At 36.9% G+C, this 19,477-nt stretch overlaps 1 long non-coding RNA gene across 1 annotated transcript; it reads left to right on the forward strand.

Annotated features, from left to right (window-relative positions):
- Positions 1 to 230: 230 nt before the first annotated feature.
- LOC118344537 lies at positions 231 to 18,483 on the forward strand. The gene is made up of 3 exons (XR_004798349.1): positions 231 to 316; positions 16,536 to 16,539; positions 18,474 to 18,483. It is a non-coding gene; the product is annotated as an uncharacterized LOC118344537 (long non-coding RNA).
- The last annotated feature ends 994 nt before the right edge of the window (positions 18,484 to 19,477 follow it).

The raw sequence follows: 19,477 nt of genomic DNA on the forward strand, positions 1-19,477 counted from the left end.
TAAAACTACGCATGAAACGACGTCGTTTCATGCATAGGTTTTTTTTTTTTTTAAACCCAGGCATGAAACGACGTCGTTTCATGCCTGGGTTAATTAGAAATGAAATCCCCCCCCCTCCCCGATTCCCTCCCTCGCTCACTCTCAAACTCTCACTTCTCTCTGTCTCTGCCTCGGTGCCTCCCAGTGACCCACCAGCTCCGCTCGTCTCTCCCTCTCACTGAGTTTCTAGCACCGCACCCAGCTACCAGCGTCTCCTTCAACGTCGCCGTGCGCATCCTGTCCCTCTCTCTGCATCTCCGTCACCGAAGATCCGAAGGTAAGAAACCCTATCCTATTTTATTTTTTTGTGATTTATATTTTTAATGGAGATTGGAGGAAGGATGGGGTTTATCGGAGATGGAGGATGAGATTTTTGTGAATTGTGTGTGCTGTGGAGCTTAGATTGTGCATGTGTTTTGGTTTGAAATTTGAATGAGTTCGTGACATAATGCATGTGAATTGTGTTTCTTTTCTCATTTCTGTAATTATTTCGGATTGGATTGGATTTGATTGTGTCTAAGACTCTAATTAATTCAGATTGGAACCCCTAAATTAATTTAGGGCTCAAATCTAAAACTCTAAATTAATTAGTCAAAGATTGAAACCCCTAAATTAATTTAGGGCTCAAATCCGAAACCCTAAATTAATTTAGGGGTTTCAATATTTGAAACTCCTAAATTAATTTAGGGTTTCATACAACTTAAATTAATCTAAAATATATATTATACAACTTAGTGGTGACACGATAACTCATAACCCCACTAGTAATTTGCAAACAAAATATTTTAGATTTTGTAATATATACATATATAAAATTTATAGTAGTGTCACAACTACTACTTTCTTACTTAAGTTATAGGTTATAAAATTTATTTTAACTAGCAAGGCTCTTTAGATATTGCATAAAAATAAAGGTAATATTTGATTTTAGATGTTATTTTATTTCTTCCCTAACCATATATGATGCATAAAAATAAAATATTAAAAATAAAGGTAATATTTTATTTTAGATGTTATTTTATGAAAGTTTCTGAACAAGGAAATTAAAAAGCTTATTTTTGCTCTACATGATTTAACTAATTTATACTTTAGGTGATTTAATAAATTTTATTTTACTTATAAAAAAAAAAAAATATTGGGGACTTTCTAGCTTGTTTCAAAAGATATGTTTATAAAAAGAATACATATAGATATTGCCTATATATAATTAAGCATACATCTCAATATCCCAAAAGATATGTTTATAAAAAGAAAAAGAAAAAAAGAAGAAGATAAGAGTCCAAAAATTCAATATTATTTTTTTATTTCTCATTTCTTTGTTAATATTTTTTAATTTGTTGGATGTGGACTTTTCCACCTTACTTAAATAAAGGAAACATCCATATTTTCTTGCCTCATATAGTGTATTTGTTAATATACTTTATTAACAACATATAGTGTATTTGTTGTTAATATACTTTATTACATTTTATAACCAAAGTACACAATATATATATATATATGAATGTAAAGTGATAGTGTGATAGTTTTTGTTATTCTACTTTTCTTTTATGTTCATTATATAGTTGTTATGTTTTCTATTATTTCAGATTTCTTGTTTGCTTTAGTTCATGGATATTCCAGCGGATTCGAGTGCGAGCTCTCCTTTTCAGGCCGAGGGCACCCCTACCCCTACACCTACACCTACACCTACCCCTCCTACTCATACCCCTACCCCTAGCCCTACGGCACCTTGCCCCGCCCCCAAGCCCAGCAAGAAACCTGCTTCAATAGTTTGGAGTCATTTCACCAAATTAGAGGGTGGTGACTCAAGTAACCCCCAAGCCAAGTGTAACCATTGTGGCAAAATTTATGGATGCCACTATAGGAAACATGGCACCTCACAATTAAAGGTGCACTTAGAAGAGCAATGCAAAAAAAGTCCAATATTAAGATCATTACAAGATAAAAGCCAATCTAGGCTAGAAGTTGGACTTCAAAAAATGGCGGATGGGACTAGTGGGGGTGCAAGTTTGAGGGGGTATACTAAGTATGATCCCGATGAGTGTAGAAGACATCTAGCTCGTATGGTCATAATGGACGAGCTACCTTTTCAAATTGTAGACGGGAAAGGGTTCCAAGCGTATTCTCACTACTTGGAACCAAGGTTTAATATTCCCTCTCGCCACACGGTGGCAAAGGATGTAAAAAAGTATTTTTACATTGAAAAGGAGAAGTTAAGGGGTCAATTGGCGGATCAATTTGTTTGTCTCACCACTGACACTTGGACATCGATCCAAAATTTTAATTATATGTCTTTGACTGTGCATTTTATTGATTGCCATTGGACATTACAAAAGAAAATTATAAAATTTTGTAAAATCAACGATCACAAAGGTGAGACAGTTGGGAGGCCTTGGAGGCTTCAATAAAAGAGTGGGGTTTGACCCGAGTTGTTACAGTCACAGTTGATAATGCCTCGTTTAACGATGTTGCATTAGAACATTTGAAAACTTATCTTAGAGAGGCAAATAAGACACTTATGGGTGGTGAGTGTCTGCATGTGAGATGTACGGCACATATTCTGAATCTGATTGTCAGTGATGGTTTGAGAGATCTTCATGACTCGATTGCTCGGGTTAGGACTGCTGTGAGATGGGTGAGATCTTCTCCTTCAAGGTTGGAGAAATTCAAGGTTGCTGCGAGATCTACAGGTCTAATATCTAAGAATGGCCTTTGTACTGATATTCATACACGATGGAACTTAACATTTCTAATGTTGGAGGCGGCCCAAGAATATAGGCTGGCATTTGTATTATTGGGTGACGAAGACATCCAATATGTAAAATATTTTGATGATCATGGGGGATTGGGGAAACCTATAGCTGATGATTGGAAAATTATAACTATTTTTGTAGAGTTTTTGAGACTTTTTTACGATGTCACCACGAGGCTATCCGGAACTTTGTACCCTACATCCAATGTTGTATACCAGCAAATATGTAGGGTAAAAGAAGAATTAGATGACATGGTCGCGGGTGATCACATTAGGCTGCGAGAGATGGCATTGATTATGAGGTCAAAGTACGACAAGTATTGGGGAGATTTAACTAGGACTAATATTTTGTTATATGTAGCTGTCGTCTTTGACCCGAGGTATAAGTTGGATGGCATGATATTTGGATTGGGCCTTGCGTACGGGCAAGTATGGGCAGAGCTTATTGCAGCAAGGGTTCGGGAAACCCTTACTAGATTATTTGATGAGTTTTCCACCTTGCGGGGTGGTAATATTGCGGCACCTACATCTACCCCCTCAGCCTCAGGTTCATAGTTTCCTGAAGTCGAGGTTGGGAAAAGGCATAGATTGGAGTGGAGTGAGAGGTATGAGCAGACCCCCTTCCTCTGAACTTCTGTAGAGGCTAAGTTAGAGATAGACAGATACTTAGCAGTAGAGATTCTACCATTTTCACGAGATTTCGATATATTAAGTTGGTGGAAGTTGAATGCCGTGAAGTATCCCATCCTTGGAGAGATAGCCCACACACTTTTGGCCATCCCTGTTAGCACAGTAGCCTCAGAGTCGGCCTTTAGCACCGGAGGGCATGTATTATATTCATTTCGGAGTTCATTAGTTCCTGCCACTGTGGAGGCTTTGATTTGCACGCAGAATTTGATCAAGGGAACTCCAATTCATGTTCTGGATGTTCTTGAGTATGAGGAGGCCGACGTCGAGGAGGAGAGTGATGATTAGTCCAAATCTGGTATTTATTCTAATTTCTTATTTTCATTTATTTATTTTTATTTAATTGGTATTCATTAATTTGATTTCAAATTTAATACTTATAGTGATACATGAGACGGCGTCTATGGCTACCTCCGATGCAGTATGACTTTTGTATTGAACTCACCATTGCCATGATTTGCATAATTTCTTTCCTAATTGTTTTTTGCATTTAAAATTTTGTTTCATTTTTATAACTTTTTAATTCTAATTTGTTTTATTTTTAACTTATTAATATTTCAGGTTTTTTGACTTATTAACTTTTATTTTTAACTTATTGATTTTCAGTCTCGCAGCAATCGACATTCGACACAACTCAGTGAACTTACAACTACGGCTCCACCCCAAAATCAATTTTCTTAATTTACAATTATTGTAATGTTGCTACAATAGTTAATTATACAATTTGTAATATTTATTTTTTTTAGAAGAGTTTGTAATAGTGTAATAGTTTATTAGTTCTCTTAATTTGTATAATTGTAAACTATTTATTTTAGCATAGTGTCTTACTGCCTTAGTGATGAATATTACTTAATTATTTAATAGTTAAAACTTAATATCTACTTATCAAAAAAAAATTATTTGTTTTCTGTTTTTAAATTTATATTTTTTTAATCTAAATAATGGGCCCAAAGTGGCCCAAAATGAATTCTGGGTCCAAAGGGGCCCAAAAACTAATTCTGGGCCATTTAGGGCCCAGAAAAATGTACTGGGCCAAAGGCAAAGTACCATATGCGGGGGTGCGGACGGGGGACCCCACCCCCGCCCATGCGGGGGCGGGGTCTGGGGAAAAAAATCCCACCCCCGCATATGCGGGGGCAGGGGACGGGGGAGGGGTGGCCCCTCCCCGTAGGGGGCGGGTACCACCCCTAGCATGAACAGTAATAAACAGTTACTTTCTTGTTTTTCCATGTGTTGTCCCGTCCGTGTGTAGTATGTTTACTTCTTTCTTTATTCTTTTGTGTTCTTTTATGTCTGTTTATATAAGGATATAAATTTCTTTTACTTTAGTATGTCTTTTAATAATATATATAAGGAAATAAATGTGTCAGTGTATTATTTTAATTATGGAAAAAGGGATTGCTTGTGTCAGTAATTTGTATGCTTGTGTCAGTACAATTTTTTTTCATTTACTATTGTTTTCATGTACGTGCAGTTCATCAGACTTTTTCTCTTCCCTTTCGTTCTTCTGTTACCTCTATATCTCATCACTACACTATACATAAAACCAAGAAAGGAGAAATCCAATTCTATGAGAACCAAATACACAACACAAAGTTGGCCACCCACAAATGATATTAGACAGATAAAACCGAAAGAGAAAAAAGAGAAGAAGAAAAAAAATCAGTAATTTGTATGCTTGTGTCAGTGCAATCTTTCTTTAAAAAGCTTCTCATGGAGGAGGTGGGTTGGAGGCCTACTTTAGATGGTTTGGCTTTTGACACTATTGAACAAGGGGATGTTACCAGATTGGAGAGGGCTTTTGAAGAGGAATAGGTATTTGAAGTGGTAAGAAAGATGGCAAAAGATAAGGCTCCCGGACCGAATGGTTTCTCTATGGGTTTTTTCCAAGTGTGTTGGGAGGTGATTAAAGCGGATCATTTGAAGGTATTTCAAGAGTTCTTCTTGTTAGGAAAATTTGAGAAAAGTCTTAACACTACTTTTCTTGCACTAATCCCTAAAAAGGTAGGGGCCATTGAGATTACAGATTTTCGGCCTATTAGTTTAGTGAATGGTGCTTATAAGATCATTGCAAAAGTGCTTGCAAATCGATTAAGTGGGATATTGGGGAAGATTGTTACCAAACCACAGAATGCTTTTGTTAAGGGTAGACAGATCCTTGATGCGACTCTAATTGCTAATGAATGCTTCGACAGTAGATTGAAGATGGGCAAAGCAGGGATTATGTGCAAATTAGATATGGAAAAGGTGTATGATCATGTTAATTGGGATTTCCTTCTTTATTTACTGGGTAGGTGTGGGTTTGGTGAGAGGTGGAGGTCATGAATCAGATGGTGTATTTCTACGGTACGGTTCTCGGTGTTGATTAATGGTAGCCCAGAGGGTTTCTTCCCAAGCTCTCGTGGCTTGAGACAAGGGGATCTGTTGTCTCCGTTACTTTTTGTCATTGTTATGGAGGCATTGAGTAGGATGATCTCAGCTTTAGTGACTAATGGTTCCATCAGTGGTTTCCAGATTGGATCACCGAGTAGGGGTATTACAACTATTTCTCATTTGTTGTTTGCAGATGATATGCTTATCATGTGTGAGGCTGATCACACTCAGTTGAGGGCTGTGAAGGCACTGCTGCTGTGTTTTGAAGCAGTATCTGGCTTGAAAGTGAATTATGATAAATCTGAGTTGGTACTGATTGAAGAAGTTCAAGATATAAGGGATCTGACGGGCATTCTGGGGTGTAAAATTGCATCTCTACCTATGACTTATTTGGGATTGCCGTTGGGTATAGCACTGAAGTCTCGTATGATATGGGATACAGTGATTGAAAAAGTAGAGAGGAGATTAGAAGGGTAGAAGAGAATGTATTTGTCGAAAGGGGGTCGGACTACATTAATCAAAAGTACACTTTCCAACCTACCCACCTACTTTTTATCCTTATTCCCTTTACCGGCAAGTGTGGCGGGTCGACTTGAGAAGTTACAGAGAGACTTTATGTGGGGGGGCTTGGGAGATGAGTTTAAATTCCACTTAGTTAAGTGGGAGATGGTATGTCGGCCTATCTCCATTGGCGGTTTGGGTGTCAGAAATTTGAGAGTTTTTAATCGAGTTTTACTTGGCAAATGGTTGTGGAGATATACCAAGGAACCAGAGGCTTTATGGAAGACTGTGATCGAAAGCAAATATGGTGATCTAGGGGAGGGGTGGTGTACCAGAGAAGTTAGAGGAACAGCGGGTAAGGGGTTATGGAAACACATTAGAAGAGGATGGGAGGTTTTCCATCGATACACTAGATTGCACTTGGGGACAGATGTCAAGATCAGATTTTGGAAGGATGCATGGTGTAGTACCAGTGTTCTACTAGATCTGTTTCCGTCTCTTTTCTTGATTGCAAGCAATAAAGATGCCACAGTGGCGGAGGTTATGGAAGTCTCAGTCTCAGGTAGGAACATTCACTGGAACATCAATTTCAACCGGGCGGCACAGGATTGGGAGATGGAAAGTTTTGTAGAATTTTATAGTCTCTTATATTCTGTTCGACCGAATATTCAGCAGGAAGATGAGTTGTGGTGGCATCCTGCAGGGAAATGGGTATTCTCTACTCGCTCTTTCTATAAGGTGCTCACACAAATTCCAGAGATACAGTTTCCTTGGAGAAAGCTTTGGCGTCATAAGGCTCCTCCCAAAGCCTTTTTCTTTGTGTGGACAGCGTCTTTGGGTAAGATCCTCACTACGGATAATCTAAGAAAGAGGAGGATAATTATTGCAGATTGGTGTTGCTGTTGAGGAATAATCCCACATTGGCTGTGGACAAGGTCTTGGGTATGTTTATAAGCAATGAGCAATCCTCTCTTGTACAACCGGTTTTATGAGATGAGTTAGGCCCATGAATTTCATCATGGTATCAGAGCCTGCCACAGGACGAATGGGGGCCCACACTACTTATCCCGTGACAAGGACCAGAAAAATACTGGCCTGCACGTGAGGGAGGGTGTTGAGGAATAATCACACATTGGCTGTGGACAAGGTCTTGGGTATGTTTATAAGCAATGAGCAATCCTCTCTTGTACAACCGGTTTTATGAGATGAGTTAGGCCCATGAATTTCATCAGTTGCATGTGCAAAAGCGGGGGTGAGTCGGTAAATCATCAACTTTTACACTGTGAGATAGCCAAGACTATTTGAGACGAGGTGTTTAAAAGGATGGATATGGCGTGGGTTATGCCGGAAACAGTTTTGGATGTATTGGCATGCTGGAATTCTATCCGTGGGGTGAGACAGATTAAAGCAGTGTGGAAGATGATCTCTATCTGTATTATGTGGTGTTTATGGCAGGAACGAAATGAGAAGACTTTTGAAGACAAAGAGAGATATGTGGAGGAGCTAAAATTGTTATTTTTTAGAACTCTTTGTACTTGGGTCATTGCTGTAGACTTAAATGGCATGGACCTTCATGAATTCCTAGTTTCCAACATGCCTACATAAATAGGGCATTTTCTTTGTATCTTGTTACTTTGGTGATTTAATAAAGTCTTATTTTACTTATAAAAAAAAATATGTTTTCAAATGCAGTTCCCAACTTTTGATAAGCTATTCTTATTGAAAATACTCAGAAACCAACGACTACTAAGCCTTACATGGAAACCCAGCCACACATGGAAACCCAGCCATACACAAGTCACCCAACGGCTACAAAACCACACATGGAAACAAAGATACCCAACGGCTAAATACAAAGATGGAAACTCATCTACTTTCCTATTCTTCCTCATTTGTAACGTTACTCTATAGTTTCTAAATTCACACATATGTACGGTAATTATATATAGTGAAAGGCTCTCAATATGCTCTCACGCTTTGTGAGACATTGTGTCAAACAGCTTGTGTTCGTTTCTCTTTATGGTATCTAGAGCCTTGTGAGAGCAAGAGAGTCTTACTCCCATGGCAGCCCTTTCCCTCTCAGTGAACAATTTTTTCACTCTCCGTTTGAACCAGGGAAATTATCCCTTATGGAGAGAACAGGTCGTGGCCTTGGCTGAGAGCCAAGACCTCATGCCTCACCTCACGGACTCTGTTTCTCCACCCCAATATGAGCCCAACGATGACCCAACAAATACCACACAACCTCAAATTAGCTCTACTTACCTCAAATGGTGGAAGGAAGACAGGTTGCTTCGTGGATGGATCATCGGTACTCTGTCCGAGGAGTCCCTCGGTCTCGTTGTTGGCCTCGACAGCTCCTATCAAGTGTGGCATGCTCTTCAAGAAGCCTATGCCCAGGATTCCCAAGAAAGGGAGTTTCAACTCACTCAGCAATTAACCTACATGCGCAAGGAGGACTCGGTTTCTCTTCAGGTACATCTCAAAAATTTTAAGTCTATTTGTGATAATCTTGCAGCAATCGGACGACCCGTGAGTGATAAACTCAAGGTGTTTGCTCTCCTCAATGGACTCGGCCCCAAATATGAGCCCTTTACCACCACCATGCTCAAGCCACCGATGCCTTCCTATTCAGAGGTAGTGCCGCTGCTGCAGGGCTTTGAAACGAGGAGCCAGTTGCACGAGAATTACAACGCGCAACACACTGCCTTCTATGGTCATGCTACGGGTCACGGCAAAAACAAAGGGAGACCGTGGTCCTCCCGTGGACGTGGCTTTTCCCAAGCCACGCAAGTGGCACGTCCAGGCCATCAACACAGTCACCATAGTGGGCCCAAAAATCACGGACCACATTCTGGAACGGTCCATGAAAATATCAAAGAAAATAATCGTATTCCGACTTGTCAAATATGCGGGAAGCAAGGGCATACCGCAATTAAATGTTGGCACCGGTTCGATCATGCTGTTCAACCCAATGATATTCCTCAAGCATTAGCTGCCATGACCCTCGAAAATAATATTCATGATACCGAGTGGACAGCTGATACAGGTGCCTCTGCCCATATGACAGGTAATTCAGGTATGCTTTCTAATCTTCTTCAATATCTTGGTAATAATGTTGTACTCATTGGTGATGGTAGTCTTCACACAATTACACACCTTGGTGACACTTTTATTAAATCTGGTAACTCGTGTATCAAATTAAAAGATGTTTTACTTGTTCCTGACTTGGCAAAAAATTTATTATCAATTAGTCAATTAACTTCTGATTATCCTTATAACTGTGAATTTTATGGTGTTGGTTTTTCTATTAAGGAAAGGGCGACCAACCGCATTTTACTGAACGGCCGACGGAAGGGTAATTTATATGTGTTGTCCCCACCCTTTGAAGCACACTTCTCAAATCGCTTTCGTACAGTTTCTGAAGAAGTGTGGCATCAACGGTTGGGACATCCTCAAGCTTCCACTCTCCAAGTTTTACGGTCTAAAGGTCTTATTTCAGTTATTGGAAAAACTAAAACCAACTCTATTTGTGAGAGTTGTCAACTAGGAAAAATGAGCAAACTTACTTTTTTTCAATCTTCGCATAATGACTTCAATATGTTTGATAAAATTTATTGTGATTTATGGGGACCTGCTCCAGTTTTATCTGTTGGTAAATTTCAATATTATGCTTGTTTTGTTGACGCCTTCACCAAATATATGTGGTTTATTCCTTTACGAAAGAAATCTGATTTTTTTAATGCATTTCTCTTATTTGAAAAATTAATTGAAAGACAATTCAACAAAAAAATTAAAGTTTTTCAAACCGATGGCGGTGGCGAATTCACTAGCTATCCACTAAATTTGCATTTTCAAAACCAAGGAATTTTTCATCAATATTCATGTCCTCACACTCCCGAGCAAAATGGCTCGGTAGAACGACGACATCGTACAATTCGTGAACTTGGTATGACCTTACTTTTTCAAAGTGGCGTTCCTAAACGTTTTTGGGTCGAAGCTTTTTCAACTGCTGTTTTCTTAATAAATCGGCTCCCTTCTTCTACTTTAGAACTTCAATCTCCTTTTTTTCTTCTCTATGGTCACTACCCGGATTATACCTCCCTTAGGATTTTTGGCTCAAAATGCTATCCCTATACTTGGGATACTAAACAAAACAAGTTTGAACCCAAAACACTTCCTTGTATTTTTATGGGTTATAGTGACAAACATCAAGGTTATAAATGTTATCATCCTACATCTCATCGAACCTTTATTTCTCGACATGTTGTTTTTTACGAGTCCTCTTTTCCTTATAAACAACCTGGAAATCTTCATCTTCCCTCCCCTGGTGATCAAGTTTTATCTACCTTTATTGATTGGCATTCCCCTAACAATTTACCTTCTAATCCCTTGGATGGTTCTAGTGTTTCCTCTATGCAGGCACCTCCTTCACCGCCTATCCCCACACAACATGAGATTGATCACATTCCTTTGCCGTCTTTGCCGCTTCTGCAAGAATCACCCCTCATTCAAACACCCAACCCTCCTCCACCAAATAGTGATCCACCCACCATACAACCTCCTCATCCCACCATGGTCACTTGATCTCAACTTGGGATCTGCAAACCTAATCCCAAGTATGCTCACTATCATTCCCTAATCGAACTTCCCAAGGAACCCAAGACAATCCGTTCCGTTCTTAACCATGCAGGTTGGACCAAAGCAATGCAAGAAGAAATTCAAGCTCTTCATCAGAACAACACTTGGACTCTTGTACCTCATCAACCTCAAATGAATGTTATTGGATGCAAGTGGGTCTTCAAAACAAAAATCAAGGCAGATGGTACCTTAGATCGACTTAAAGCTCGTCTTGTTGCCAAGGGATTCCACCAAATTGATGGTATCAACTACACCGAGACTTTCTCTCCAGTCATAAAACCATGCACCATACGGATCGTCCTCAGCCTTGCTCTTGTCCATAATTGGGACATTCGTCAACTCGATGTCAAGAATGCTTTTCTCCATGGTGACCTTCAAGATGACGTATTTATGGAACAACCTCCAGGTTTTATCCATCCAACTCTTTCTTCTCATGTGTGCAAATTAAATAAAGCATTATATGGGTTAAAACAAGCACCTCGTGCTTGGTTTGATAAATTTAGTAATTTTTTAACTGCTTATGGTTTTACTTGTAGTTCCGCTGACCCTTCATTATTTATTTATAATTCCTCTATAAGCACAATTTATTTATTACTTTATGTTGATGATATAATTCTCATGGGTTCTGACCCCACTCACCTCACTACTTTCATTCATGCTCTTGGGGAACAATTTGCTATGAAAGATCTTGGTCCTTTGCATTATTTTTTGGGAATTCAAGTAACTCGCAACTCAGATGGCCTTACACTATCTCAGGCTAAGTATGCGCTAGAGATATTGGATCGTGCTCAGATGAAAGATTGTAAACCTATGGGCACACCTATGATGCCCAAAACTAAAGGACTCACAAGTGATGTCCCTTTTCCAGATCCGGGTCACTATCGGAGTATTGTTGGAGCACTTCAATATCTCACCCTTACTCGCCCTGACTTAGCCTTTAGTGTTAATTTTGTATCCCAATTTTTGCACTCTCCCACTATGGCTCATTACAAAATGGTAAAACGCATCATTCGCTATTTGCACGGTACTCTTGAAATTGGTATTCATTTTAACTCACATTCTACACTTAATCTCTATGCATTTTCTAACGCAGATTGGGCAGGTTGTTCTCTTACTCGTCGCTCCACCACAGGCTACTGCATTTTTCTAGGCAGTAACTGCATTTCCTGGTCTGCCAAGAAACAAAATACCGTATCCCGATCTAGCTCTGAAGCAGAATATCGAGCCATGGCGAGCACCACTGCAGAAATTACTTGGATTTCATTTCTATTACGTGATCTTGGTGTTACACTTCCAGCGGCACCTATTTTGTTCTGTGATAATCTCAGTGCTCTACATATGACTGCCAATCCAGTTTTCCATGCCCGAAGCAAGCATATCGAGATTGATTATCACTATGTAAGAGAACGTGTTGCTCTTGGTCTTCTTCATACCCGGCACATTCCGGCCTCTTCTCAACTTGCCGATATTTTCACCAAGCCTCTTGGACGTCCTGCGCTTTATCCTTTACGCACCAAACTTGGCCTTCTATCTCGGCACAGTTTGCGGGGGACTATTGAAAATACTCATAAACCAACGGCTACTAAGCCTTACATGGAAACCCAGCCACACATGTAAACCCAGCCATACACAAGTCACCCAACAGCTACAAAACCACACATGGAAACAAAGATACCCAACGGCTAAATACAAAGATGGAAACTCATCTACTTTCCTATTCTTCCTCATTTGTAACATTACTCTATAATTTCTAAATTCACACATATGTACGGTAATTATATATAATGAAAGACTCTCAATATGCTCTCACGCTTTGTGAGACATTGTGTCAAACAGCTTGTGTTCGTTTCTCTTTAATTCTATGTTAAAAATTGCATATGTGAAGAGTGTGCTCTGGTTGTGCTAGTTGAATATGTATATATTATGAACGATTAGTTGAATATGATGACATGATGTTGTGTACACAGAAACAAACTTGCAATCAAAGTGGGAATATGAGAGGGATCAAGGTGGGCCAACCCGGTAATCAAAGTACTTCATTAATCTAAATTGTGTTAGAGTAGTTTTTTTTTTCAGTTTTTTGTCGTCTCTTATTTGTAAGCCTAGAGATTTCCACGTGTACTTAGTCAATGTGGTAAAATGTAGTTCTAAACTTTTCTAGTTTTACTTTTCTGCAGTGTTAAGCTTTTCTAGTTTTACTTTGGGATTCTTTTGCTTTCAGCTCTACTTAAGTGTATAATATATTATTACCAATATTAGTGTAATGGTAATATATTATTCACATTTTTTGTATTTTAGGTATAAGGTCTTGATATTGTTTTACTAGTATTTTTTTTATTTCATAAAAGAATATTTCCGGCAATCGTAAATCGTTGGAAATATTGTTTTGGTCGCAAATGCATATTTCCCGCGAATTCCACTGTGGCATATAAGTATTTCCAACCCCAGTTAACCATGGTTAGCATACTTTTTGCGATGAAAGTTTCCATTTTTGCGAGGAAAAGAATTGCCGGAAAAAGAGTATTTCTGATATATATTTCACTCGTAATTTTAAGTACTATAAGTTGCTGCACATTTCTGAAGAGTCAGCTATGACTTAAAATGGCGGGAAAAAATTATTTTAGACAAAAAATATAGACTAATTGCGACAAAATCACTCATGGGAAAAAGGCTAATTTGTTGTAGTGATAATAGATTTATAGGTGGTGCATGGAATTACTATAAATGGTTTTAGATTTTGAAAAAGTTATTCAAATGAGTTTCTAATTCTTGAACAATAATTTCGTGCTATTTATTTTCTTCTTTAAATTATTCTTATATTTATTTTTAATTCTTCGGTAATATTTAGCTTCGTTTTTTTAATTTGTAAATCTCATTGTGTTGAAATAAAATACCAATTCAGCCCCTCTACAGGTAATTGGGATTTATAACATCCTTTAACTACTATACAAATTACAATGTATACAATATTATATATTTTCGCACTCCACGGATATTCCTCACCAAACACGAGTTACGCACTTCTACATTCATTCACGGAGGGACAATCTCCTCACCTCCATCTTTTGAGGCATGCAGTAACAACCTGAATCTAAATTCAGCCATATAATAAGTTTTGTTTATTTAATTTAATTTTAAAATATTATAAAAAAGATTTTATCGTTAATATATTACTATTATGAATTTTGTCAAATTTTATTAATAGAATTTGTAAGTTTAATTCAGGTTATCATGATTTTTATTAGTATTATTAATTTAAATTATTTATACGATAAATGTGTTTTAAGTAAGAAAAATGCTACGAAGATCGAGAAAGCTTGTTGACAAAATCGACCGATTGTATTTTTTTTTTTATTTAATGGTTAAGAAATTGACTATTAGTGAATTTATTTTTTTAATATTTAAAAATAATTAAAAGAAAAATAAAATAAAGAAAAAAGTATATTTGCATTTGTCGGTATAATGCAGGGCACCATCATCGGTCCCCCTAACATTATTGTACTTTAAGTAATTTTAAGGTTTTGCCACTCTCTCTCTCTCCTCGAGTGATCCTTCAACTAATCGACTCCAATTGCATTGTAAATCCATGTTGAAACGTGAAGCCCTCTATATATCTCCTCGCAGCAAACCACCAAACTCACGTTCTCCTTGCATCTAGGGTTGCCATATATATGCACATTCATCTCCTTGCCGCTTAACCTTCTTTTTCCCTAGGTTTTCCAGAAGCAGTATATATGTAGCCGTAAGAATCCAAACTCACACACGTCTGTCGACTGCCTCCTTCTCTCATTCTAGCATGTGTTATAATGTGGAAACTAGTCCAATGAAAACCAAAGAGCCCCGTCATTCAACAGCCTCACGCCCACGTCTAGCACGCAGCAAACCTCCCTCCACCACTACAAACCATGGCAACAACCACCATTGCACAGAGCAAACAAATGAGCAAGTCTCTATTTTACACCTATCAAAACAAAGCATCGTCACACTCCTCTCCCCCACGCCACAGCAGTCAAAGACAGCCCAGTACTACACCACCTATCTCCTCCGCACCACAGCCCACGTAAACGGCACCTCTTTCCATGTTGACAAAAGATATCTATACCACAATGAAAGCCTCGATTACGTCAAACAAATGGGCTGCTCTGACGTAGCCACACCAACTCCACTACAAACCACCAACCTTTCACTGGAAGACATATTTGCCATTTCTCGGTCAGGCGCGCTTGTCCCTCTCTCTCTCTCTCTCTCTCTCTCTTCTCTCCATCGTTCCTTAGCCTAACAAAGCCTAAGAATTTTCTCTGCTACACAAAAGCTTTCACCGTTACCAACTCACCATCGCACGGTGTCCTTTGTTTTCCTAGGGTAAGTCTCTACCGCCCACTCCTTTTCTCGCTCATTTCTATGCTCTTAAGATGAAAAGGAGCCTTAATTGTCTCCTAACCCTATTGTTTTATAAAAGGGTAGACCTTTAATTGTAATTACATTTCTATCCTCAGTTGTAAGCAGGACAAAGTATGCTCCTTTATGATGGGCTTGACTCTCGTGTTGGGCTCGATTTAATTGTTACAGAAACTATTTTAACTTGGGTTTAGTTTACTTCATGTTAGCTTAGAAATTTTATTTTACAGAAACTTTATTTTTTTTTACAAAGAGTAATTAAGGATTTAAATTATATTATTTAGTATTAATTCTTTTACAATTGAATTTCAGTAGTAAATAGTAAGTATTTAATTTTTATTTTGAACACTTTAATTCGATAAGCCTATTGTATGGAATGAATTTCCACTATTTACCGTAATCGATTTTGATACGAGTATACTATTAAAGTTTTAAATTTGAAATAAATAAATATGTTAAGAATATTTAAATGATATTAGTATTTATTAGATTTATGATATAATTGAATAATTATGTTAATCATAAGAAAATTTAAAACTATTTTATGAATTAAGATTTTCGCGACTTATTTTAACAGACTGTATAAAGCCTAATTACTTTACTAAGTTATAATTTGAAAGTGAAGATATGTTACAGAATAATTATATGATAATAATATATAATACAATAATTATTAAATTATTCTTCATAATATTTATTAAGTTAATTATAAATTATGGCACATTTTTCTAGAAAGATAGTGACATGGTATTTTGTTTAGGTAGTGAACTACAAGACGAGATTTTGAAATTAGCATTACAAAGTAAATAATTTGATCATAAACTTAAGATTAACACATATTAGCAAGATAGATTATCATTGTAGCAAGTTCTTTGTTAGCCAATTTTGATATACTACGCATGCCATGATTTATGAAAATATATCATTTATCATAGTACATGATCATGTTAATTCCACATCATGTTTAATTCAACATTTTATAATTATATACGTATTATGTATGTCATGAATCGCACGTTGCATACGACATGTAAGCTTTAAGATCAAATGTACGATAAGATAATATCAGTTTAATAAGATAGTCATTCAAATGCATGGTATCAATGCGTTTCATGGGTTTGTGTGCAACCATAGACTCAAGTGTGGTCCACCATATTATGCCAGACTACTATTAACGGTTCTCCTTGTGACCACAAGATGTGGGGCCTGTGCACAACCTTGTACACATTGTTAAGTGCGTTGATCAGTAACATAATTCAATACAAGTCATTCATGTCATAAGTATAAGTGTGAAATGTAATGATTTAATTTTTTTCTAGCATGAACTCTTTTATGAAAACCTTATCTTTATTATATTTACGTATGATGGATTTCTTATTGAATCTTCTACTCGTCGTAGTTTTATTTCATGTTTTAACCACCCAGGTGAGGATGATGATGAGCACGAGCAGGCGGGATCATGCTTAGATGAAGCAAACTATTTAGTGTTTTTATGTCAGACTTTTATTTAATATTATTTCTCAGTCGCATCATTCCCCCGTGTTTTCTTCGTTTTCAAAAATAGAAACGGTTTCTAACTTTCTTTTCCATAAAGCTTAGCATGAAGTATTTATTTTTTTTATAAAATTACAATTGTGCCCTCTTAGTTGTAAAACAAGGTTTTAAAAGTTGGTTGTCTTTACTTTGGGCCACATGGGCTTGTTTTCTACTAGGCCCCTATTTATTTTGAACGTGCTAGGTTAAGTTATTTTAAAGTTAAATATTTTAGAGTCGGGCTCGGGTTCTAAATTATTTTTGGCCCGGTAATATTTTATTACAATGACTTTTCATTATTTTAAGTGGATTAGGTTCGATTTCTTAAATGGACTGGAGTTTGTGTTGAAATTAGATTAAGTATATTAAGTGGATAATGATGGATTTGGAAAATGGTGGCATTTTAGGATTATGAGAATTTTAAGTTTTGAGGAATTAAAATAAGACGATTTTTAGCATTTCAAGTTTAAATATCAGGATACGTGTTCGATTGGAAATTTATGGACATTACGTGACAATCTTATAGGTGACGATTGATTTTTGTTTGGCACTGTTGCAGAGAAATTCATAAAGTTAAGAAGTTCAGGTAAGCGGGGTTTCTATGCTAGACTTTGCAAAAAAATTAAATGGGCTGAGGTTGATTTTTGAAAAATATGCATGTTTTGTTATGAAAAGAAATTTTGAAACAACCTTAATTATTTGTTCTGCATTACTCATAACATTTTGTATAAGAAGAAAGTATTTTCTGTCATGACTGGTGTAGACCTAACCTTATTTGTTATATTCTATTTCTGAACTATGCAAAAAGAGTGAATATGAAGAATATGAAAATTTGTGCATAACTTATATTTTTGTGATCTGATTCTGTTATGTTCTGATTCTGTTCATTACTCTATTTTGATAAGATGTGACATCTGAAAAACCTTTGGCATGACTATCTGATTATGTTTCTGTTCCGTTCAGTTAGAGACCCTACCACGAGAGTTTTACATGGCTTCTGTTCTGATATAATATGGCTCTACCACGGGAAAGAATAGTGGTACTCTGTTTCAGTTCTTATATGCATCTATTCGGTTATCCACAGATGCACAACCCTACCACGGGAGTTAAACATGGCATATGTTCTGATATGATACTCTGATCTGATGAGGATGACAATGAATCAGATATGTTATGCCAAAGTACTTTGGAAGATTCACATTCTATTTATGCTTGGTTGGCCATCGGGGTTTGCACAATCCTACCACTGGAGTTAAATATAGTCTTTGTTCTTATATAATAAGATAAGATGTGATGTTTCAGTTTATGCCATGCCAAAGAGATTTTGATTATGAATATTTTTGAACATTCGCTCTGATATTTTTTATAGCATATTCTGACTCTTCATTCTGAAAATAAAAAATGTTTTGTTATGTATTCTGAACTTTGTAAACACTCATGTTTGCATACTAATATATGTTCTCTACTTACTGAGTTGTTAATAACTTATCCCTTATCTCCACAATATTTTTCAGATAATTTTAATGGTTCAACTGGAGAACAAGAGTATGAAGTTTTAGTAAGGGTGATAATCGTAAAGGAATAAGTGTCCGACGGTACAAGTACTTATTTGAGAGTCATAGTTAGTAAATTGATTATTTTCAATTATTTTGATATATTGAGTTAAATATATTTTCGAGTCTTTGGAGAGTTTTTAATTTATTTTATTGAAAATTTTCTTCAGTGTTTCGGTGGAGGGACATGGATATTTGTTATATAATTGCTCTATTGGAGAGAATTTTCAGTATTAGGAACTAATTCTCTAGACCTCCAGGATTTATTACTAACTCTTTTTTATGGATTACATATTTATTTTATTAAATTATATAGCCTCTTGCCTGACTTTATGTATGAAAATATGTGACGTCCCTAACCCCAAGAAAGAGGGTGTTACATATGCAAAATTGCATTTTACAAGTCTTATTAAGGCTCGTCCTTGGATATCTCTTAGCATCGCGCAATAACATAAAGCATTAATAATTTTTATAATTTGAGTTTTCTTCATGAGATTCTCGGGGACTTCTCTTTGTCAATAATGACTTTTCTTTTTAAAAATCTCAAGTCTTTCTTGTGAGACAAATCGAACTTAAGAATTGTAAGGTAACACATATCGTTGATGCATTTTCCCGTCAAGGCCAGATGTCAACAATAGGTCAAATGACTCACGGTGGTTCTCGATGGTGAGTTGACGTTGGGAGTGCTCAGGTTTCAACCATGGCTTAAAATAGAAAAAGGGAGAAAGATGCCACGATTTATGTGATTCAACATTACACGAATTTTTTAGATGAATTTCACTATGTATAGTAATTTTATATATTCTCATGGTCTCACTATGCTCTCTTTTACAAGGATAAAAACAGTGGAGGAGGATATGAAAAAGATGAAGATGGTCTTAGCCTAGCATTGGCCTAGCTAAATGTCAGTGTCTAGCCAAATTTTGGCTAAGTAGCTCAAAAGTAGTATGTATTGGAGTAGTCAAAATTTCAAGGCTCCACTTTTGAGTTACAATAA

The sequence above is a fragment of the Juglans regia genome, chromosome 14, assembly GCF_001411555.2.
Source record: "Juglans regia cultivar Chandler chromosome 14, Walnut 2.0, whole genome shotgun sequence".
Taxonomy (NCBI): Eukaryota; Viridiplantae; Streptophyta; class Magnoliopsida; order Fagales; family Juglandaceae; genus Juglans; species Juglans regia.